Source organism: Schistocerca americana, chromosome X (assembly GCF_021461395.2).
Source record: "Schistocerca americana isolate TAMUIC-IGC-003095 chromosome X, iqSchAmer2.1, whole genome shotgun sequence".
NCBI lineage: Eukaryota > Metazoa > Arthropoda > Insecta > Orthoptera > Acrididae > Schistocerca > Schistocerca americana.
Genome location: NC_060130.1, coordinates 780,562,829 through 780,587,603, shown reverse-complemented (window position 1 = coordinate 780,587,603; position 24,775 = coordinate 780,562,829). Strand labels below are relative to the sequence as shown.

Sequence of the window (24,775 nt, the reverse complement as noted above, 5' to 3'; positions counted from 1 at the left end):
GTAATTTCTCAAATATATTCTCGTTAACTATTTCGTACTTTGTCTTCGTAATTTGTTCTCGATTTAAGAGAGAAAAAATATTCGATTGGCTGGTGTCGTTGTTGAAGATCTAAATGCTGTTTGTTTTCAGAAAACGCGGTATCAACAGTAGTCACAAACAAATAGTGGTTTAATAGTCAGCATGGGTGTAAGAACATGGCAAAAGAAAAAAGGGAGGAACGGCGATGATGATGACGGGAGATTCCGAGTTATTTGAGCACGTCGTATGCTACTATTAGTGAAATGACTCAGATGATGTTTTTTGGCGCTTAGGAAAAATAAAGGTTTAATGGAGAACAGAATGGTTGCAGATATTATACACTTCAATATATACTACGATGTGCCAAACAATGTAAAATACTTATAACTTGGGTGCTAAAACCAAGACACTGTGCTAAGACTTTTGGCTATTTGACATGTACATACTTGATATTTTTTAAATGATGCATCTAGTATGAAAAGGGAATGAGGATGGAGAAAGAAACTAATGTCTCAATGGAAACGGGCTGTTGTAAGGGCTAACATGAGTCGGAAGAGAGATCCTCAGCATTTATATCGCCCCTCATAAATTCTTCTTACATGAGCAGTTTTTACAGTTTTGCTGTCATATAATTCGGAAAAATCAATTTACAACTGTACTTCGTTTTTATAAATAGGAAACGTTTGAATTTTGTCGTCCTGTCGATGTCGAGGTCATTAGACACGGAGCTTCAGATTAAGTAGCGAAAATCGGAAGAAGTAATCTACTATCAATTTGAAGAAGGGAATACCATGAGTTTCGTCTGGAATGTTTTAGAGAGGAAACGGGATGAGAATTTCAATGAAACATACTTGAAACAGGAGTTCACTGTCTGAGCCATCGCATCTCCAGACCGGATTTTACTCCGTCTTCAGGCCACGAGTGGCCTACCGGCACCATCCGACCGCCGTGTCATCCTCAAGGAGGATGCGGATAGGAGGGGCGTGGTGTCAGCACACCGCTCTCCCGGTCGTTATGATGGTATTCTTCACCGAAGCCGCTACTAGTCGGTCGAGTAGCTCCTCAATTGGCATCACGAGGCGGAGTGCACCCCGTAAAATGGCAACAGCGCATGGCGGCCTGGATGGTCACCCACCCAAGTGCCGACCACGCCCGACAGCGCTTAACTTCGGTGATCTCACGGGAACCGGTGTACCCGCTGCGGCAAGGCCGTTGCCCCTACCTGGTTGTAGAGAAAACAAATTTATGAACTTCACAGAGATATAAATACGTAAAAGTAATAAGACTTACCACTTTTAGAGCCGTTCGCGACAGAACCCTTTCAGTTTCATAGGAAATTTGCGTTTTACCTTGGTATTAGAGTTAAGAAATGCAGATGAGGTTAGGAAATACAGTATCTGAATTCGAATATGTCACATGTAGCTCATTCTCGACATTTTACGAAAGTAAACCCAACATAAAATGCCAGCATTCCTGGAACGATTGTTTACTTACTTCAAGATGTTGTTGTTACGAAAGATTATGGGGTCATCACTTAGGTAGATAACACACATAGAACTGAAATGAAATGGGGTAAATTAACTGATTCGTTGAGAAGAGTGCCCCAGCTAATGATGATATACATATGAGTGCCATAAACTAGCGGACTGTGCGTCTAGGATCTTAGCTGATGGCTCTGAACTTTTAAAAATTGTTTTACGTTCTGTTTTTGTTACCTAAAACCATTTTCACAAAATGTAAGAAAATAAATATCTTCTCAAAAAGACAGAATTGATGCAGACAAATAACATTTCATATGACAAGTACGAAGTATTTAATGGTTTTCAGTAAGTGAAGATCTGAAGAAAGCCTGGTTAACTGAGCCAGGTGGCACCGCTCTTAAAATCGACTCGTACTTTGAGCTGCTGGTTTCTATGGTTTCCTTAACTAACCCACAGCAAATTCTGGGATGGTTCCTTTGAAATGATCACTAGTGACTCCCAACCCTACCTTCATCCATTCACTCTCTTGATCTATGGGACGTTGACTCTTATCTTGCTGCTTTCTGTATGACAACACTCACAATTTTAACTGATGAAATTGAAGCAACTGTAGTTCTTAAGTGAAATGATACCTCATTAGGCACTCGAAAGCCCTACGGAATATGCGTACAATGAGATTAATAATTGCAGTGAATTCTTAAATGAAAATTGACTGTGGAATTGCTGGGAATAAGTACCAAGCTTGGCTAGAAAGTATTTTTCACCTCTGATGCTGTGCTACGTCGCCAAGTGACCAAAATAAGAGCTTACGAAATATCGTATCAGTTCTGTTACTGTGTTGCGGACCTGAGAGAAAGGGCGAAGATTTGAGTTAAACGCTCCGCCGCCAGCAAGGTCATTAGAGACAGAGCATAAGGTCAGACTGGGGAAGGAAAACAACAGTGCACTACTGAGTCGACAGTGTCGGACATCTTAGTAGGTCTGAACATGCCAAAATGTCAATCGAAAATGCACTGCTGTCATTAGAAGATTTGTTGTGTGTGACGGAGAAATTTACTGAAATTCCGAATGTACATTCTCAGAAGTGTCAGGCAATGTATTAGTTCCTCTTGAGTCAATCACACAATGTGACCATGAAGAGAAAATCGGAGAAATTCGAACTGATGCTGAGTCTTACCGCCTTTCGTTCTTCCCGTCCATCGTTCGCAGATGAACAGAAATGCGAGGCATTTGATGGTGATATCCTCCGTTACACGCAGAAAGTGGCTAATAACTATACACTATCAGATCAAAAGTATACGGACACTAATTATTGGACATTAATACGGGGTGTTTCCACGCATCGCCTTTATGACTGTTGAACACTGCTGTGGACACTTTTTAATGGGGTGTCTGAATATCTGTGGTGGAATACCAGCCCATTTTTTCCTCAAGAGCCAAAACCACATAAAGCAGTGATGTTGGACGCAAACGCAGAGGGCTGCAACGAAGTCGACTATCTACCTCATCCCAAAGGGTTTCCATTGGAGTCAGGTTGGAACTCCGGGCGGGCCGCTCCATTTCTACATCTACATTTATACTTCGAAGCCGCCACACTGCGTGGCGGAGGGTACCCTGTACACCACGAGTCATTTCTTTTCCTGTTCCACTCGCAAACAGAGCGAGGGAAAAACGACTGTCTATATGCCACCGTATGAGCGTGGTCCTTACGCGCAATGTATGTTGGCGGCAGTAGAATCGTTGAGGAGTCAGCTTCAAGAGCCGGTTCTCTAAATTTTCTCAACAGTGTTCCTCTTAGCGAACGGCGCCTTCCCTTTAGCGATTCCCATTTGAGTTCCCAAAGCATCTCTGTAACACTTGCGTATTTTTCGAACGTACTGGTAACAAATCTAGCTGCCCGCCTCCGAATTCGGAAACGTCCCCTTTGGAAAATTATAGAATGACTGTGCTGGTAACTTCTACGTTATTTGATTTTCAAACAGCTGAGCAAAACTGAACGTACTCAGACATTTCTCTCTTTACTTATTCTGATCATCAATAAACTGACACACAATATTTTTAGCGCAACGCCATCTGTCTTTCAATATTCCCCACAAAAGAATGGCCCTGACTGACAATAACCTATACCTTTCATGAATCACTTACCTCACAAAAATCTTTGTTACTCGAACTACTGCAATACAGCGAGTGCCAATACTGCCAGCTAAATAAAAGATTATAACTGCTGAAGGCAATAACTACTGATAGGCATAGTTATCAAATGAAAGATTTTGATAGAGAACAAACAATGTATTTACCTTAATAGCGTTCAAAAGTCATTATATATATCTTTATATACATAATTCTACTGTACGTGTGTATGTCACTGAACTCCTCCTAAACGGCTGGACCAATTTGAATGAATTTTTTTGTATGTGTTTGGGTGGCGACCTGGATGGTTTAGATTCACAAATCTGCCCGGCAGATGGCGCTGCAGTCGGTATCTAGGTTATTTATCTATACTGCAACTAAACGGCTGGATCGATTTGAATGAACTTTTGTGAATGCATTCAAGTTGGGGCCTGGAAAATTAACATTCTTAAATCAGCACGGTAGGTGGCGTTGCATTTTTGTGTGCAGTATTGAACGTATTATATTCAGATATAAGTTACATGCATAGGATTTCGTTTATTTTTCGATATTTTCACTTGAGCGTATTATATTATGTGTGTTTCGGTATTTTGACATTTTAATTTCTTTGTACTGTGTCTTTGGATATTTGAGGTGTCGCATTTCAATGAATATTAAGTGTGTTATATCCACATAAAGTTACGTACATAAAACAATTCCACGTCTTCGTGGAGGAGGAGGAAATATTGGTCGGCGGACTCGGAATTCACAATTAGTCCAGAACCGTTGGTTAAATAGATCGGCAGAAGATCAATTGACGGACTAACGGACAATGAAAATTTAAGAAACCAGGCTGCAATCAGACATGCTAATGAAAGTCAAGAGCAACGCAACGAACGCCTTCGAGCTAATGCACTGAGACGAAGACTGGCCGCACGCTGCCAGTACAACCATATCGAGCAGATGGAGGAGCGAGAAATTGTGGGTATTTTAGAACCGTTTTTACAGAATCACAACCAGTTGGTCCAGTTCAATACCGTTTCAAACAGACTGCAAAACGACAACTATACGATCGTCATCACATCAGACAAAGTACCATCTGGGCAGCACGCAAGCCGATAAAATGCACCGACCATTAATGAAGTTGCAGTTGTTATGGTTGGCGACGCATTGGAACGTCGAGATAAACGAATCCAACGCAGATATAATACAGTGCGTGGCTTCGTGAACGAGCTATTTTAGCCGCAAAAAATATCGATGTTGACGCTATTAACTTCATAACACAACAGTCATTGCCCGGCAATGAGATATTGTTCAAATCGATCGACACTGTTACCGATCCTGACGAAGCAGTCAACTGTCCCGTTGAAATTTTGAATTCGCTGGATTTACCAGGAATGCCACCACATAACTTGCGATTAAAAATTGGCTCACCTATCATTTTGCTTCGGAATTTAAATACACCTTAGCTATGCCACGATACAAGATTAGTCATAAAAAAAATTATGGGCAATGTTCTTGAAGCTACAATTTTGAACGGCGAATTTGAAGGTGAAGTTGTTCTCCTGCCACGAATCCAAATGATCCCGTCAGACTCACCCATTCCATTCAGACGTCTGCAATTTCCAATTCGCTTGGCATTTGCCATGACTATTAATAAGTCACAAGGTCAAACAATGTCGATTTGTAGGTTGGATCTAGAAAATCCGGTCTTTTCACATGGCCAATTAAATGTGACGTGTTCTCGCGTTGGGAAACCGTCAAGTTTATTGATTTATGCTCCTCAGGAATTGACTAAAAATATTGTTCACCAACTCGCATTAAGATAAAATTAAGCAGATATTATTGATTATAACGAATTGTTTTTAGAAAAATTGATGTTATTTCAAAATAAAGAATAATGAAATTATTATATTATTTGTCTTTCATTTCATACTTCGTTTAATATCTTGAAATGTCATGCAGGACAACGTCTGATGGACACACGTCCAGGTCGTCCTCTCAAAACTCCCCCATCTCTCCCCCCACATCCACCACTGCTGGCGGCTCACCTCCAACTGTGCAACGCTACGCGCTGTTCCCATCCAACTGCCCAACACTACAATAGCGAATATTCCAACCAGCCACAGACTGCACACAGCACAAGTCAGTGATTTTCATACAGAGCGCTGCGTGACGTTGCCAACATAAAAACCTAAACAGCCTACTTACAATCCTTTCCATGTCCTCCTTTAACCTGGCCTGATACTGATCCCAGACACTCGAGCAGTGTTAAAGAATAGGTCACACCAGGGTCTTATATGCAGTCCATCTTTCTTAAAACTCTGCCAATAAACAAAACGCGACTAATCGTCTTCCCTACCACAGACCTCACATGCTCGTTCCATTTCATATCGCTCTGAAACGTTGCATTTCAGATATGTTACTGTCCACAAACCATTACCTCACTCATGCTGCTTAATATGAGTGCATTATGACACTCATAGAAACGATAATCTTCTTCTAACTGTTCCTCTACTGTACACAGTACACAATGCACTAACATTTGTTCACGTCCTTCCGAGTTTAGCGTTTTCCTAAGCGCAATAAGGGGACCACATCCCATCCAAGAAACATACCCCATACCGTAACGCCGCCTTCTCCATACTTCACTGTTGGTACTTCGCACGATGGCATGTAACGGTCTCCAGGAATTCACAAACCCAAAACCTTCCATCGGATTGACACAAGATAAAGCCTGATACGTCACTCCAAATCATTCGTTTCCAATCATCCACTGACCAGTGGCGTCACCCCTTACGTTACATCAAGCGTCGCTTAGCACTGATTACAGAAATTTGTGGTTTTTGAGCAGCCGCTCGACTATAGTGCTGCATTCTATTTAATCCCTACGCACAGTCTTTGCTTAGTTGGACTGCTGTTAGCACTTTGGAACTCACTAGTGATTCTTTCCGCTGATTTTTTTCGATTTTTTACAACCACCCTCCGTACTGCTCGACTCCCGTGTCCGTCTCTCTATGAGGTCTGCTTGGTCTTTGTTTAATTGTGTTTCTTTCTTCGCGTTTCTGCTTCACAATTACACCAGCAACAGTCGACGTGAGCAGTTTTAGAAAGGTTGAAAAGTCACTGGTGAATTTTTCTATTCAAGTGACACACAGTGACTAGTTCACTGGACTCTCCTGACCAACCGATTCTACTGTTACTGCTTTTCTACTGGCAACGCTATAGTCCTTTCGCCGCGCGGGGTTAGCCGAGTGGTCTGAAGGCGCTGCAGCCAGGGACTATGCGGCTCGTCCCGGCGGAGGTTCGAGTCCTCCCTCGGGCATGTGTGTGTGTTTGTTCTTAGGATAATTTAGGTTAAGTAGTGTGTAAGCTTAGGGACTGATGACCTTAGCAGTTAAGTCCTATAAGATTTCGCACACATTTGAACATTTTTATAGTCCTTTCATTCTAGTGGGACCGCGCCTCAAGACATCTAACAGTCAATTGCGCATCACATAGGAGTGTCCGGATATTTTTCATCAGATAGGGTATGGAATGGTACCCCAATGTACCCTACTGGACTCGCATTCGGGAGGACGACGGTTCAAATCCGCGTTCGGCCATTCTGATTTAGGTTTCCGTAATTTTCCTTAAATCACTCCAGATAAATGCCAGGATGGTTCCTGTGACAATCAGCCTCATTTCACATGCAGCCAAAGTGATGTTAAGAATAATTAATAAAAGACTTGAAAAAGTAATGGAGGAGAATCTTGGCGAGGAGCAGTTTGGCCTTAGACGGAATACGGGCACCAGAGATGCAATAGGGCTCCTACGAATCTTGGGAGAAAGGTTTATTGAAAAAGGAAGAGACCTATATATGTGCTTCATCGATCTTGAAAAGGCATTTGACAATGTGGTTTGGGACAAGCTGGCGACTATAATGAGGGAAAAAGAGAGTGGACTGGAAAACCAGAAGACTTATAAACTCATTATATCTTAATCAAAAAGTTTCAGTTAAAGTGAGAGGAGAAAGTACAAACTGGATCAGACTAGGAAAAGGAGTAAGGCAAGGACGCTGTTTATCACCTACTCTTTTCAACCTCTACTTGGAAAATATGATTGACCAATGCTCAGTAGATGACAAAGGAGTAGAAATTGGAGGAAGAAGAGTAGGGTGTGTGAGATTTGCTGATAACATGGTCCTTCTAGCCACAGGGGAAAAAGAATTACAGGATTTGGTGGACACCATTGCAACTAACGGAAAAAAATATGGAATGAAAATTAACACAAATAAAACAAAAGTATTGGCACTAGGAGGAAATAAGGAAATAAAAGTTATGCTGAATGTAGAAACACTAGAACAGGTGCAAAATTTTAAGTATCTTGGAAGCAGGATGGACACCGACTGGAAGTGCACCACAGAAATTAAAACAAGGATAGCAATGGCAAAAGAGGCGTTTTATAAGAAAAGGAGAATCTTCTGCAGCGGTCTGGACAGAGAACTCAGAATGAGACTCATAAAATGTCTTGTATGGAGTGTTCTTCTATATGGCGCTGAAACATGGACTATGAGGAAAAAAGACAGAGAAAGGCTGGAGGCTTTTGAGATCTGGACATGGCGGAAGATGGAAAGAATAAGTTGGATGGACAGAGTAAAAAATGAAGAGGTACTGAAAAGAGTGGGAGAGAAAAGACAGTTACTAGATGTAATAAAGAGAAGAAAAAGAAATTGGATTGGGCATATATTAAGAAAGAATGACGGACTGATAAAAACAGTTTTAGAAGGTTACGTAGAAGGGAAAAGGAAGCAAGGAGGGAAGAGATTCCAGATACTGGATGACATGATGGACGGACAACATACAGCAGCCTTAAGAAGGAAACAATGGATCGCAGGAAATGGAGAGGCAAAAGACCTGCTAATATAGCAGATAACTGATGATGATGATGGTTCCTGTGAAAGGGCACGGCCAACTTCCTTCCCCATCCTTCCCTAATCCGATAGGACCGATAACCTCGCTGTTTGGTCCCCTTCCCCAAATCAACCAACCAATCAACAACCTATTCACTTTCTTCCGGCCTTACCGAAAACTGTATTTCGACATCTTTGATCGTTTACGAAAAATTAGTGTCCAAATTACGTGGAATGCCTTGTCTAACAATATGTAACAGCAGTGGCTCACTAGGTAGGCAGAAAGGCTGATATACTTTCTGAATTTAGCCTATTAAAATTTCTCGCTGAAAATATTTAAAACTGACAAGAAATATCACAGAAGACACAAAGAAAAGAAACTACATTCTCCAGTAAGATGTGATGATCTGGAGGGGAAGAATGGTCCTGAAGTTTCTCTCTCGAGACAGCCTCAGTTAAGACGAGCTTGGGGGATAAGCGTTGTTTATAGTCGCGAGGATGGTAATGAAGATGATAACGATGATAGATGAGACGACCACACGTGAGAGGCAAACACAGTTGATGCACAAGTGGGCGTGTCGTGTGTAGATGTTGCAGGGGAGGCGGTAATGGTGGCTCCGCTGTCAAAACTAAGAAACAAAGAATGACAGTGGGCGACGAGTCAGGGCAGGGTCCAGGCCGGTCCGGGCCCGGGTCCACATTCCAGGCGGCCGGCGGGTGACACGCCCCCCGCGGCGCCGCAGGTGTGGGCCGCCGGCCTGCGGTCAACCGCAAAGCGCGCCGCCCCCGCGCCGCTGTCACAACAAATCTCCGCGCCACGTCACTTATTGGACTCATTGTGCCTTTGTACGGCGGTCGCCGCCGACGCCGCCGCTACCGGCTCACGCGCCTCCAAGCACCGCCCGGCGTTACCTGCAGGAACCACTCCACAAGACGACTGCAGAAACGTTAACTACTTATCCGTAGGAGACATTGAACTGCGTTAACTTAATTAATAAAAAAGACACACTAACGCAAGTATAAGACATCACATTTTAACGGCAGACAACTTCGAGTAAGTTTTCTCGTTGAAAGTTTAGCGTGCCAATGACAGCGTGATTGTTCGGAAAGTTATACAGTGAGTCAGGAAAACTTGTCAACACGCTCAATCGTAGCGATGTGTAAATGACAAATCAGTCTCCGTAACCACCAGGGAATGATAGGATTCCAGCTAGGTTACACACTGAACTAGCAACTCTCCCGAACTTCACATATGCAACACTAAGTGTCTGCAGCCGGACCACTTGTCTGATGTAGCGGTAATTTGTATATATAGTACTATATAAAGACAAGTCGTTGTTTAACATTGATTCAAAGAATATGGAGAAATATGCGAGGGACTTACTTCAAATTTTTACTCGATACACTAATAAACATTCAGACTGACACAGGCTATATATTTTAATATACATAATATATAAATATATGTATGTAATGTGAAAAGCGGAAAAGTTGTTACCAAAAATCTCGAAAAGTCCTTGACTGATTTACTTCAATTTCTACACGATACTCTAATGAACATAAGTTGTACCTCTTTAGTACATGCTGGCCGGAGTGGCCGAGCGGTGATAGGCGCTACAGTCTGGAACCGCGCGACCGCTACAATCGCAGGTTCGAATCCTGCCTCGGGCATGGATGTGTGTGGTGTCCTTAGGTTAGTTAGGTTCAAGTAGTTCTAAGTTCTAGGGGACTGATGACCTCAGAAGTTAAGTCCCATAGTGCTCAGAGCCATTTACTTACTACAAACACAGAAAGCACGTCCTCGACATGCAAAAGGTTTCTTTACAAGCTGACCAATAAAAACGATTGTATTTCCATTTCTGTATTCGTAATACGTAACTGCAAATGTTTTGTAGAAGACCCACTGCCATCGTTGTATGACGAGTAAGACGCCAGATAACGTATATATATATGAAATGGAAACGTTGTTACAAAAATCTCGTAAAGTCCTTGACCGATTTGCTTCAAATTTTTGCTCGACACTCTAATGAATATTCGAGCGGACCCAAAAAACATTATGTTAATGTATATAAAACATAAATACATAATTATTACAATAAGGGGAAACGTTGTGAGCAAATATTTCGAACATCCTTGACCGATTTATTTCAAATTTTTACACGATACACTAACAAACATTCAGACTAATATAGAAAAAAATGGTTCAAATGGTTCTGAGCACTATGGGACTTAACATCTGAGGTCATCAGTCCCCTATAACTTAGAACTACTTAAACCTAACTAACCTAAGGACATCACACACGTCCATGCCCTAGGCAGGATTCGAACCTGCGACCGTAGCGGTCGCGAGGTTCCAGACTGAAGCGCCTAGAACCACTCGGCCACACCGGCCGGCGACTAATATAGACTATATATGTTTTAAACGACAACTTACAGATTTTCTGTTAAAACCAACTGCAAGAAAGAAAATGCTGTGCTGTGCTGTGAATATGTGCGGTTTCGTTTTCTTTCTTACAGTAAGTTTCAACTACACACATAAAAAAAGCTGTGCATCACCTCGATTCCGAGAGTTCCGGAACCTGCACAGAAAATTTGGATAGAGATTAACATAAACATCATTTCCTTCCTTTCTATTGTTCATGAAAACCATACTTTGCATGGTGTACCACCATACAGCAAGACCTTCAGAGGTGGTGGTCCAGATTGCTGCACACACCGGTACCTCTAATACCAGTAGCACGTCCTCTTGCATTGATGCATGCCTGTATTCGTCGTGGCATACTATCCACAAGTTCATCAAGGCACTGTTGGTCTAGATTGTCCCTCTCCTCAGCAGCGATTCGTTGTAAGATCCCTCAGAGTTGCTGGTGTCTCACGTCGTCCATAAACAGCCCTTTTCAATCCGTCCCAGGCGTATTCAATAGGGTTCATGCCTGGAGAACATGCTAGCCACTGTAGTAGAGCGATGTCGTTATCCTGTAGGAAGTCATTCACAAGATGTGCACGATGGGGGCGCGAATTGTCGTCCATGCAGACGAATGACTCGCCAATACGCTGCCGATACGGTTGCACTATCGGTCGGAGGATGGCATTCACGTATCGTACAGTCGTTTTCCATGACCACCAGCCGCGTACGTCGGCCCCACATAATGCCATCCCAAAACAGCAGGGAACCTCCACCTTGCTGCACTCGCTGGACAGTGTGTCTATGGCGTTTAGCCTGACCGGGTTGCCTCCAAACACGTCTCCGACGATTATCTGGATGAAGGCATATGCAACACTCATCGGTGAAGAGAACGTGATTCCAATCCTGAGTGGTCCATTCGGCTTGTTGTTGGGCCTATCTATACCTCGTCGCATGGTGTCGTGGTTGCAAAGATGGACCTCGCCATGGACGCTGGGAGTGAAGTTGTGCATCGTGCAGCCTATTGTGCACAGTTTGAGTCGTGACATGACGTCCTGTGGCTGCACGAAAAGCATTATTCAACATGGTTGTGTTGCTGTTAGGTTTCCTCCGAGCCATAATTCGTAGGCAGCGGTCATCCACTGCAGTAGTAGTAGCCCTTGGGCGGCCTGTGCGAGGCATGTCATCGACAGTTCCTGTCTCTCTGTATCTCCTCCATTTCCCGAAAAACATCGCTTTGGTTCACTCCGAAACGCCTGGACACTTCCCTTGTTGAGAGTCCTTTCTGGCACAAAGTAACAATGCGGACGCGATCGAACCGCGGTATTGACCGTCTAGGCATGGTTGAACTACAGACAACACGAGCCGTGTACTTCCTTTCTGGTGGAATGACTGGAACTGATCGGCTGTCGGACCCCCTCCGTTTAATAGGCGCTGCTCATTCATGGTTGTTTACATCTTTGGGCGGGTTTAGTGATATTTCTGAACAATCAAAAGGACTGTGTCTGTGATACAATATCCACAATCTTCAGGAGTTCTGGGAACCGGGGTGATGCAAAACTTTTTTTTTTGATGTGTGTATGATAGGAAAGCATGTAAAGTATTACACAAATTGTTTCTCGCGTATATATTTTTCCCCTTTATACGAGGGCTGTTCGGAAAATAAGGAACGATAGGTCGCGAAATGGAACCACAGTGAAAATCAAAACTGTTTTATTTGCAATAGTTAGCTAGAACTTCCAGCTACTTATCTCCATAGTCGCCGATCCGACAAAGACGTTTGTCGTAACGTTGTACCAATTTCCAATACCCTTGTTATAGAAGGCAGACACCAGTGCATTCCGCCAATTCTGTACGCTTACCTACAGCTCGTCTGTGCCAAAATGTTGTCTTCATAGCCAGCAGTTCATGTGAGCAGAGATGAAACTCAGAGGGAGACAATTACGGGCTGTATTATGGGTAATCAAACATTTCCAATTGAAAACAATGCGGAGCATCATCACTACCCCTGCAGAATGCGGCTGAGAATTGTCTTGAAGAAGAAAATGCACGACAGTTATGTAATGTTGGCTGCATAGCTTCAGGCGAAATTTCTCACCAAGCCCTCGTATTTGGCGGCAGAAGCTATTGTTCTAGGTATCTTTATGTGCTCCCTGTGTGCTCAGAACTAAAAAGAACGATGTAACGCGATCGACGGGCATACTAGAGACATTGCCCAACACACCTGTGCAAAACTTCATTGGATTTTCACTGTGGTTTCCATATCGCGACCGATCGTTCCTTACTTTCCGAATAACCATCGTATGTAATTTCAAACAAAAATTGTATACACAACAATGTGCTATTTTGTTTCCTTCTTTGCCATCGGTTTTACAGAAAACAAGAAAGACCTGTTTATGGTATATCGGCTTACGGTTAGAATACAACGAAATAAGAATCATCCAAAACTTACTTATCCTACCCATCCGGAGGTTAAAAGTATACGAAATGCTGTCATTGAAGCTATTGTCGTCACAGATGCAGCAGCTGGAGAGGTCTCTGTCATACCCCGTGTACCAGAGATCCAACCGGTTTATCCATTAATTTTAAGTGACTTCAGTTCTCAATGAAAGTTTCGTTTTCATTAACAATAAACAAGTTCCACGGTCGGAGAGAGGTGTAAGGAGACAGAAAGGTGCAAGGGAGACAACTGACATACGAGACAGGGAAGGAGGAGCTGGACACAGAGAGGGCAGAGGAGGCGATGAACAGAGAGAGGGAGAGGAGGAGGGAGAGGAGCTGGACAAACAGAGGCGGTTGGAGGAGATGGGCAAAGAGAGGGAGGGAGGAAGGAGGTTAGGATGCATATCTAATTCCCATTGATATTTAGGTAGTGCAAAACGCTGCCAGGTTCGCTAGCAGTCAAATGAAAACGAGACACATGGAAAAAAGTAAAATGTTTATTATTTCAAAAGTAATCGCCTTAATCGTTGGTTCATTTATCCCATTGTGAGACATGATGGTCAATACTTTCGCGAATATCTTTCTTTAGAGCTCCAAACATACGGACATTGAATGGGGAGATGTCGGGACTGTAAGAATGATGTGTTAGAGCTTTCCAGCGAAACTTCTGCAGCGTACTCGAAACAACCTGACAAGGAAATACCCACGCACATATTGCCAACACATTTGTTTTCGGACGAAGAGGTGGGCATCTGGCTACAATCATGGTTCCGTAGACAAATGCAAATATTTTTCCATGAAGGCATTGACCATCAAAGCTCACAGTGGAATAAATGTATTAACATTAATGGTGATTACTTTTGAAATAATAAACAGTTAACTTACGTTTTTCCATCTGTCTCGGTTTCATTTGACTGCCTCTCGTGTATACATGTACCTTGCTGGTGAATCAGTCTATCCCTTAGCAGAAACGGTACGAAAATCCTTACACTAGTTCCTGGGGTTAGCCTTCACATGCCAGCCGGAGTGGCCGAGCGGTTAAAGGCGCTACAGTCTGGAACCGCACGACCGCTACGGTCGCAGGTTCGAATCCTGCCTCGGGCATGGATGTGTGTGATGTCCTTAGGTTGGTTAGGTTTAAGTAGTTCTAAGTTCTAGGGGACTTATGACCACAGCAGTTGAGTCCCATAGTACTCAGAGCCATTTTTAGCCTTCACATACGGACGAAAAAACGGGCGGCGGACTTTATGATATATATGGATACGCCATGGAATTACCTCCTTTATTGGCTTATATTTACCGAAGGTTGCTTGCGCAATGAATAGTGCCGTGTGACTGCAAAACTGCACAGCTCACTCCTGTTTGCATATATGGTAAGAGATTGGGTGCACAGAAATGTAGATCAATACTGTTGACGTTGATCTGTTGCAGGATCAGTTAGCATATCTTAAGCTAAAAAAATTGATGTTCCTGGAGGAAAATTAGTTTATCTCAGAGAATCACTCGGATTCCCTCGAGTGCTTTGTTGATACACATATATTGTGAACAGAAGAGCAGGTTGACTCCGTGTTTCTGGATTTCCGTAAGATGTGCGACACTGGAACCCATCATCGACTGCTAATCAGGACCATTCGGACTAATTGCATCTAATGGGATCGAGGAATATGGGAATAACTGATCATCGTACTTTATACTGGGCGGTGAATACTCCACAGACACGAAAGTAAAATCGGCTGTGCCTCAAGAAAAAGTAATAGGACCTCTAATTTTTTCAGTATACATAAAAATTTTATCAGACAGGATCAGCAGCGGTGTAAGATTGTTCATTAACGATGTAGTTGGTACAGAAAGTGTCGTCGTTAGACGATCTTAAGGAACTGCAGAAAGATTTGGACAAATTATCCTCTTGGAATATTAATGGCAGATTTCTTAGAAAGTGATTAAATGAAAGATCACTTCTACAACAAAGAGAAAGAACCCGATAGTATCTAAATAAAAGATTAGTAGGGAATATCTTGAGAACACCATATCGTATAGGAATTTAAGGGTAATACTAATAAACGATATAAGGTGGGACGATTACGTAAAATCAGAATTAGGGATGGGAATGGAAGACTAAAATTTGTTGGAAATGTGCTGGGAAAGCGCATTGCGTCTGTGAAGGAAATCGGATACTAATTGCTAGGGCGACCGATTACAGAACATTGTTCCAGTGTTTGCTGTCCTTATGAAATGAACATGACAACAGGCATACTACGAATACAGATATGTGCGGCTAGGATCTTAAAAGGTTGGTGCAGTTCATACGAAAGCGCAACAGAAATGATCGGAGAATTAAACAGGAATCCGTGGAAGAAAGGCGATTAAGTTCTCACATAACCCTGTAGGGTGAATTTGCGTAATCTATATTGGAAGAACACTGTGCGACCATTGCCCTGCCATCAACGTATGGGGCTTATCTCGCGTATGGATCACAAGGAAAAAAAAGTGGTTAGAGTTCGTTCAGAGACAATCTTTTTCCCTTGCTCAGTAGGCGAAGCGACTAGGAAAGAAAACCGATGGTATTTGTACGATGCACCCTCCCCCATGTGCTGTGCTGTGGCTAACGGAGTATTTATGTAGGTGCAGAAGGAGGATAAAAATATGGAAGAACCAAAAATACACCACGATACCGTACTTAACACAGTGTAGAAAAACCGTTGGCGTTCAAGACAACTCCAAGTACTCTCGGAATGGATAAATATATATCTTTTATGGTTTTAGAGAAAATGTTATATCTTTTCTTTTTTACTGCAAAATAGTGGCAAGTTCAGGTCTCCAAAGCTGACCACAAAGTCTCAATGACACTGAAATTTGGTGACTGGTAGCGTCAATTTACCCTTATGCTCACAATCTGTTCAGGCGATGCGAAATGTGTGAACAGGGGTTCTGCCGTATTGGAACATAGGATCAGCATTGGTGAACAAGCGTTGTACCATGGGGTGGACCTAATTGACCAAAATGGTCAAATAATCCCTGGTGGTAATGTGACCTTGCAGAGTAACCATGGGACCCATGGAACATTACGATATGGCTGCCCCTTGTTTCGGAGCTGAAAGGATTCCCGAGAGCGACATTCAGTTAGGCAGTGACTTTTGATACTGTTGTCCCTTATTTTTAGTCCCAATCCTCTTTAGTGACCATCTGTCACGATCACATAAAACACACTTTCGTGCACTTTAGCGGACAATGCTTTTACCCCTTCCCAGTTTGCGCCATAACTCTTCGTTATGGTACCACATAAAACACCAAACACTTAGGCTACCTCGGCTACGGTAGCACCTGCCATACCAGCACTAAAAATTTGCCCACGTAGGAATTCACGTAGCTCCGACATAATGCGCTCAAAACTATGCAGAACACTGTTCTGACCACGACTGACACTTTCAATGTGTTGATGGCACAGCACAGTTGCCATTCGTGGTCAAATCAAACAGCGCACCCTCCAGGTTTGGCTAGCATCTGCATTTATGTTCAAGCATGCATTTCTCACGGTGTTTCACCCTTTTGTCCAACCCCTGTATGTACATGAGTGGTCAAGGTCTCCAACTGAAGCACGACATACATAGCCCGGATGTGAAAAACATTTTTCCCTGCGAAATAGCAGCAACGGAATGCATTAAGTCTTAACGAAGACAGCTGACGAGCTGAGATATTGGTACTTGCTTGGAAAATTGACATTATCGGCCGGAAGAAACGTCAGTTAACCACATACCAGTTATTACTGCCATTCAGTGATGCAGCTGTTGGCCTGCTGAATCACATGGCGCAAAGACTAATTAACAAAAATGTAAATTGTGATATAACGAGTAATATCTTACCTGACGTAATAAATGCTGTATTGGTTATCAGGGGTTTCATCTGATTGCGTCATCAAAACTCTCGATATTTCGACAAAGCACCTGACCTTCATCTTCAGGTTGTGGCACCTTGAAGATGACGAGCAGACGCTTCGTCGAAATATCGCAAGGTTTTAGCAACATAATCCGACGCGATGCCCGAAACGTCAGCGTGTAAGGCTTCCAAGCGTAGTGTATAACTGACGGTCCGCGTCTTTGGTTACCGTCAAAGTACTCCAATAAAAGTAAGCAAATTGAGATGGTAACAGGAGCGAGAAAACTTTCAAAAAGTTATCAGAGTTAGAGATTTAGGCTACGAAATACATGAAAAAAAAAAAAGATTACATGACGTTGTGTCGTATGCTTTAGCCACCTAACGAGGTGCCGATGGTAACTTGCATTTAAGAGGAACGGGGTTCAATCCCCGTTCTGTTATCCAGGTTTAAGTATTCTGTGGTTTCCCAAATTGAACTGACGTGAAGGCAACGACCAGGTTACTCGTCCATTCTTGCGCGGATGAACTAGCGACCCGTCTCCAATGACGTTGACGTAGTTGGTGCAGTAACAAACTGCCTATTGGCTTCTGTCTCGGGTTCTTCGGCCGACGTTCATCTAACGATTTTTCTGACGTTTCGCCAGCACGAGTGGCTGACATTGTTAAAGCTTCACCCTCCATTGCCGGTGGTGAACTGGAGCCGAGCTCGCGGCCGCAGATTATATGTACCTGGCGCGCCAACGTCCGAGGGCTTCCAGGATCCGTTTACCTTAAGGTTTTCCTCTTTCTTGTTGAAACTGATCGCGTGTTTTTGTATTTCTACAGCTTCTCTGAACAAGCGCGTGTGATAGTGCTTCTCTACAGCCAGAACTTCCGTGTCGGCGAATTTTATTACGTGGTCGGTCTCATTCAGTGCGTGCTCTGCCACGGCCGATTTCTCCACCTGCCCCAACCTGCAATGTCGCTTATGCTCTTTGATCCTGGTGTTAATTCATGTCGGAATGACTGGACCGTGGCTGCGGTTACCCTTGACGCTGCATCACAGACAGGAGCTCCTGCGATGGTGTGCTCAACGACGAACTTGAGTGCACGAATGGCAAAACGTCGTTTTTTCGGATGAATCCCGGTTCTGTTTACAGCATCATGATGGTCGCATCCGTGTTTGGCGACATCGCGGTGAACGCACATTGGAAGCGTGTATTCGTCATCGGCATACTGGCGTATCACCCGGCGTGATGGTATGGGGTGCCATCGCTTACACGTCTCGGTCACCTCTTGTTCGCACTGACGGCACTTTGAACAGTGGACGTTTCATTTCAGATGTGTTAAGACCCGTGGCTCTACCCTTCATTCGATCCCTGCGAAACTCTACATTTCAGCAGGATAATGCAAGACCGCATGTTGCAGGTCCTGTGCGGGCCTTTCTGGGTACAGAAAATATTCGACTGCTGCCCTGGCCAGCACATCTCCGGATCTCTTACCGATTGAAAACGTCTGGTCAATACGCTAGTCACTACTCTTGATGAACTGTGGTATAGTGTCGAAGCTGCATGGGCAGCTGTACCTGTACACGCCATCCAAGCTCTGTTTGAATCAATGCCCAGGCGTATCAAAGCCGTTATTACGACCAGAGGTGATTGTTCTGGGTACTGATTTCTCAGGATCTATGCACCCCAAATTGCGTGAAAATGTAATCACATGTCAGTCTAGTAAAATATATTTGTCCAATGAATACCCATTTATCATCTGCATTTCTTCTTGGTGCAGCAATTTTAATGGCCAGTAGTGTAACCGGCGCCAAGCTATCCACAGAGGATCTGTTCGGTCGCCGACATCCGTATGACTGACGCCAGTCGTTCTTCGAGCGTCTGCAGAAACCGGAATTCTGGCTCAGCGCCGCCAGCACTCCGGACGCAGTGAGTCCCCTGCAGAGACCCAAATGACTGGGATTCCGCCTTAGCCTCCGCTGCCCAGTACCACCAGTTCCAGGCTCCGTCACTGCCACCATCGTGGTCCAGGGCTCAATGCCAGACCCTGACCGGAAGTTGTGGCCACCTATTCGTATCTGTCGCAATATACTTTCGTATCTCGTTGAGAATTAAGTGTCTGACTATTGGGTTCCTGCTGAATTTTTGCGGTCTCCATTCCCACCAACTTCACCCTGAACTACACGAATCCCATTTGAATCCGAAACGTCTTGTTGGAATGCAATCACGCAGTTCTAACCTACAGAAGAACGGCTTTCTACATGTCTAGTAGCAGTCCTTAGTCTCCTGGCTGCTATATTGGGTGTCACTAGTTGGATGGCACAAGTGAAGGCAGAATTTGTATCCTTCAGACACCAGCATCATTTGGTGCTTCTGCCACGGTTCTGGAATAGATCTGATGCCAGATGCGTACAGTGAACATACTGATTAAAAGGTAACGGTGCCAGTGCTCGAAAAAGATGGGATTACACCAGACAGTAGAACGGGAGCTTCTGAAATTATGTCAGATTTAAGTTCAAGAGCCCTCCAGGGATCTGTTCTAGTAGATAACTGGTTATAAATTCCCAGACCACCAGAGATGGTCGGCCGGGGTGGCCGAGCGGTTCTAGGCGCTACAGTCTGGAACCGCGCGACCGCTACGGCCACAGGTTCGAATCCTGACGCGGGCATGGATGTGTGTGATGTCCTTAGGTTAGTTAGGTTTAAGTAGTTCTAAGTTCTAGGGGACTGATGACCTTAGAAGTTAAGTCTCATAGTGCTCATAGCCATTTGAACCATTTGAATCAGAGATGTTCGCAAAGCTTTCTCTTCATTTAGTTTGCGCGCCGCATTCCTTTTGCTTCTGTCTGTAATTCTTTTCTTTTTCTAGGTACTGGAAAGCTAAATCTAGCATTTAAAGAAGAAAATAAAAAAGTGGTCAAATGCTTTTGAAATGAAGAAACGAGACAGATCAGAGACACATTTGATGCCCCTTTGACTGATGCTCGAAATCGCTGCTGAGCATGTGAGGTGCCCATTGAAAATGCTCATTCCCTTGCTTGGTATTTGAAAGATTCTATGGTGAAAAGTTTTGAGACTGTCCGCCCCTGGTAGTTGAGTGGTCAGCGCGACAGAAAGTCAATCCTCAGGGCCCGGGTTTGATTCCCGGCTGGGTCGGAGATTTTCTCCGCTCAGGGACTGGGTGTTGTGTTGTCCTAATCATCATAATTTCATCCCCATCATCGCGCAAGTCGCCGAAGTGGCGTCAAATCGAAAGACTTGCACCCGGCGAACGGTCTACCCGACGGGAGGCCCTAGCCACACGACGTTTACATTTTTTTAGTTTTGAGACTGAAAAATTTATGGAATCTTGTGGCACCTTCGACCATATATGATAGAAACATTTCAAGGTCATACAACAGCAGGCTGAACGATCTACCTTATCCACCAGACATATGTCCTCCAGTACGATTTAAAATTATTAGATTCTAAGCTAAACATTGAAACGTAATATGAAAAGGTCTTTCCGAGACCACTACCAGGCACAAAATTGGTTGATATTCAAATTATTTAATGCATCACCTTGTTTCGAGACATAAACGTCGTTTTCCGGCTACAAGGATAATAAAAGTACGCTAAAAAAAGTAAACTTAGATATTAAAGTTTTTTGTAGAGTGATCATTCTGTGAAGAAAGAGAAGGATAACCCAATAAGAAGGAATATTCACTTCATACGTAGATCTATTGTTTACATAAAATGTATTTAAATAAACACTCACTATGTTCATATGACATTTCTGTCTTCTTCTAGTGTGTTTAGTCACTTCCACTGCTGTGGCTCCTTGGAACTTGTTAACTACTGCTCATAAATATCCGAAGGGTACTTAAAACACAATATGACGATCAACAAGATTCCTGTCAGAACAAGCTCGTTTCAGTTTCACCATCGATATGTAGATCCTGGTGTTGCGACAGTTGCAATGTCTTTAGCACCTCTTGCTGTCGCATCTCTGATGTTTGTCGACGAAGTATGTTAAAAGAGACTGTGACAATTTTACGTTGAAAAGGCCGGCACAGAAATTATTTTAAAGAGTTTCGAAGATTTTACTGGAACACATATTCATATAGATTCTTAATTTTTATGTATTTTGTAATTTAACGGTATTGAAGTCAAGTTGGTCAAGAAATGGAGCTTCTTGTGCTCTGTAATTTCCTTTTAAATCTCGTTTCTCCACTTTTTTACCATGGACAAATATTTCCATTAGCTCCAGGATGTTCATTTCCCAGTTGTCCTCTGAAGTATGCAGTACTTTAACCGTAGATTACTCAACCCTCGTAAAGTTTACTATTGAAGCTGGTACCAATTCATGTTTGCTGCAAATCTGGTAGTACCAGTATAATATGTAAAACAGAACATTTTGTACTTATTTTGTATGTGACATACCACTGGAGGTCTTATAACTGTCGTTAACTAGCACATGAACTATAAATCATGGAGTAGTAAAATTTTCAATGGTTTAATAACAATGTAATATGTTCCCCCTTTAGTGTTCTACTCTTAAGATAGCTGTTTATTGCAGTACTGTATCCTGTTTCGTCTTATGTTTCACTATAGCTAACTTTTTAGCCTTATCAAATCTGAAAGAGTCAATATGTTCTTTAAAACCCATTTAAAATTTCTGCCCGTTTGGGCAGTATAGTATTTTTGCAATGACTACATGTTATTCCACAAATTCCTGATATGATGTTTCTCACCTGGCTGTGGGACACCATGCACCAGTTTTTTCGTTAAGATGTTGGTGTTGGCAAAAGTAATCTTGATACCTGTTTTCTTAAACAGCTGGGTTGTTTTTGCTGAAATGGCTCCAAAATATGATATGTTTGCATACTTCGTTTTTTCTTTTCCTTTGTTACTGTGGGTGCTGACTATGTCAATTTGTTTGTTTTTGTTTCCTGTTATGTGGCGCAAAAGTGCAACTATTTCTTGTTCATGGCGGCCATTGTTACGTATAATGTGTGTTATTGTGTTTACTTGTGTCTCATAGTCGGCATCATTAAGCGGAAATATCCGTACTCTGTTTACGAAAGTACTGAAGGCAACTTGTTTATTTGACCTGAAGTATGTGGATGACTTATGAATGATAGCGTCTGTGTTTGTTGGTTGTCAGTAGACATTGATGTTCGGGGTCTGGTTTGAATTAGTTTTTGTCATAACTACAAAATTATTTTGCTATCTTTCTGGTGTTCTATGGTGCAGTAAATGGTTTTGTGTAAACCGCTGAACGCACTTAACAAAGTTTCTGTTTCTTCTTCAGTCTCATTATATACTATGAATGTGTCATCTATACGTCTGCAATAACAAGAAACTGGTCTGTTTTGTATGCCATACACTCATTAATTCCGCTGCTCAAATGGCGCCTAACTTTCTGTTCTCGTTTGTTACGTACAGGTGTCGGAAGAGGGTAGCAGTAGTTAGAACTCACGTCAATCAAGGCTCCAAGTATCGAATGCGTATTACCAACTGCATACAGTTACCCAACTCCTCCATACATATTTAGTGGTATTCTTAGGGAAATATTGTGTACATATCTCGCAATTGGAATTTCTAGCTTCCCAAATTCAGAACCAACTATCCTCATACCCAGAAGCCTGTACGAATGCTGCTGCTTACAGAGACAGTGAATGCGACAGCAGTGCTAGGAATGTGGGTGTTTTGATAACTAGTGCCAGCACGCGTCTTCACAGACAAATATAAACAGTGTATATGAAGAATTGTCAAATTGTCAAACGCGTGAACAACAGTAGCGCAGACCATTGACAGTCCAAGTGTGTACTCATTAGAGGTCTGTCGAAGGTCATTTCATATCATAGTCTGGGGTTTGTATAGCGATGGGACAATAAACTGGTTTTAACAACTGGTTGGCCAATCGACTGCTTTTTCGTTCAGTCGGCTTTTTCAGTCGAAATAAACAACAGAATGAAACTAGTCTCTGTGGTCATGTCTGCTACATAAATGTTTTTTACTCACTCTAACGGTTTGAATGGTTTCACTTAATGTGAGACAACCTACTGACACAAGCCTCTGATAGTTATGACAGTTATATGGATGTGTTCACTCAGCCTCCGGATTTGAGTAATTTAATTTAAATGTTTGTTCGGCCTTTTTCGATTCTACATGAACTACGACCAGGGTTGCCAAATTTTTAAATACAACTATCTTATTTCAAATAGAGATGATGAAGAGGTATATTTTTAAAAATGGAGTGTTTTCAAAAATTATGTATTTATTTATTTAAATAAGAATATTTCATATTTGTGGAATTAAATGAGTATTTTCGGTTGGTTTTAAAAGTTTAATAATTAATGCTACCTTATAAATTTATGTTTAACTAAATGAACAATTACTTTGTATTTAAATTGACTGAAATTCCGTCTCTCTCTTTCCGTTGATTTGGATCCATATGCGATAATTTTATTGCGATAAACGCTGAGGTGGTGTGAACAGAAAGTATATAAGATACAATGTTTTAAATTGTTTGGTGACTTAACCAGTTGCTTTTTAAGCATATACTATCACTTACTGGAAGAAACTTTTTACGAGAAACAATTACCATCATTCGTCAATTTTCTTACGAATCATCCTGGCAGATAACGTTATATCGCATTGAATTTATATTGAGGATCACTTTTTATCTAATCATACGACTTCTTCGATTCCCACGCCACTGAGCGTTTCGGCATTCTGATTCAGAAAACAGTTCACTATGAAGAAAACGCCTATTCATAAACACGGACGAGAAACTGAACTAAAAGCTATTTATCGGCTTCAGTAAAATGCAAATACTGAAACGCCAACAACAGTGACGACAGATGATAACAGAGTGCAGTCAAAAATAATGATTACCAATGGCAAAACGATCGGATATTCCCGCTTGGAACTGAATACACCGGATTACGTTTCGCTCGGTTGCTCGGACAGACTAGTTTCGTTCGAAAACATATGTAAAGCTATAACAGACTGCGTCTACTGTTTTCATTCCGTTACTCCCGCAGACCGATTTCATTCAAAAGAAAAAATGAATGATTTCACCGATACGTAAAACTACGACCGAATGAGCCAATTGTTTTCAACAAACGACTGACTCGAATGCTTTCATTCGGTTGTTGCCATCACTAGACGGCGCCGAACTGTGCATTCTCAGCTCACCAGCGCCGACAATGCCCTGTGACCCTTTGGCTACAGGACTGTGTCAGTTCCTGCTGGTACCTGAAAACTCAGCCACGGTCGCGGCATCTCATTGTACCACACCCTCCGATACGCCCGTCGCCACCACGTAAACTCAGCGTGGTTAAGAGTTTAACACCAGACCACATCGGCAGCATATGGGTGTCTATTCGTCTCCATCGGAGTACTGTTGTCATTTCTCATTGGCAGTAAAGAGTCACAGACAATTGCCGGCGTTCCTGCTGAATTGCTGCAGCCTTCCTCCCCACCATCTCTACCCTGACCTTCAAACGTTTAAGTTTGAACCCGCAGAATCCTGGTTGACAGCAGAAAGACTTGACACCCCTTCAATAGCAGTCTTCACTC

At 42.7% G+C, this 24,775-nt stretch overlaps 1 pseudogene; it reads right to left on the bottom strand.

Moving 5' to 3' along the window:
• Positions 1-1,118: 1,118 nt before the first annotated feature.
• On the bottom strand, positions 1,119-1,236 carry LOC124557114 (annotated as a pseudogene).
• Between the last annotated feature and the right edge of the window lie 23,539 nt (positions 1,237-24,775).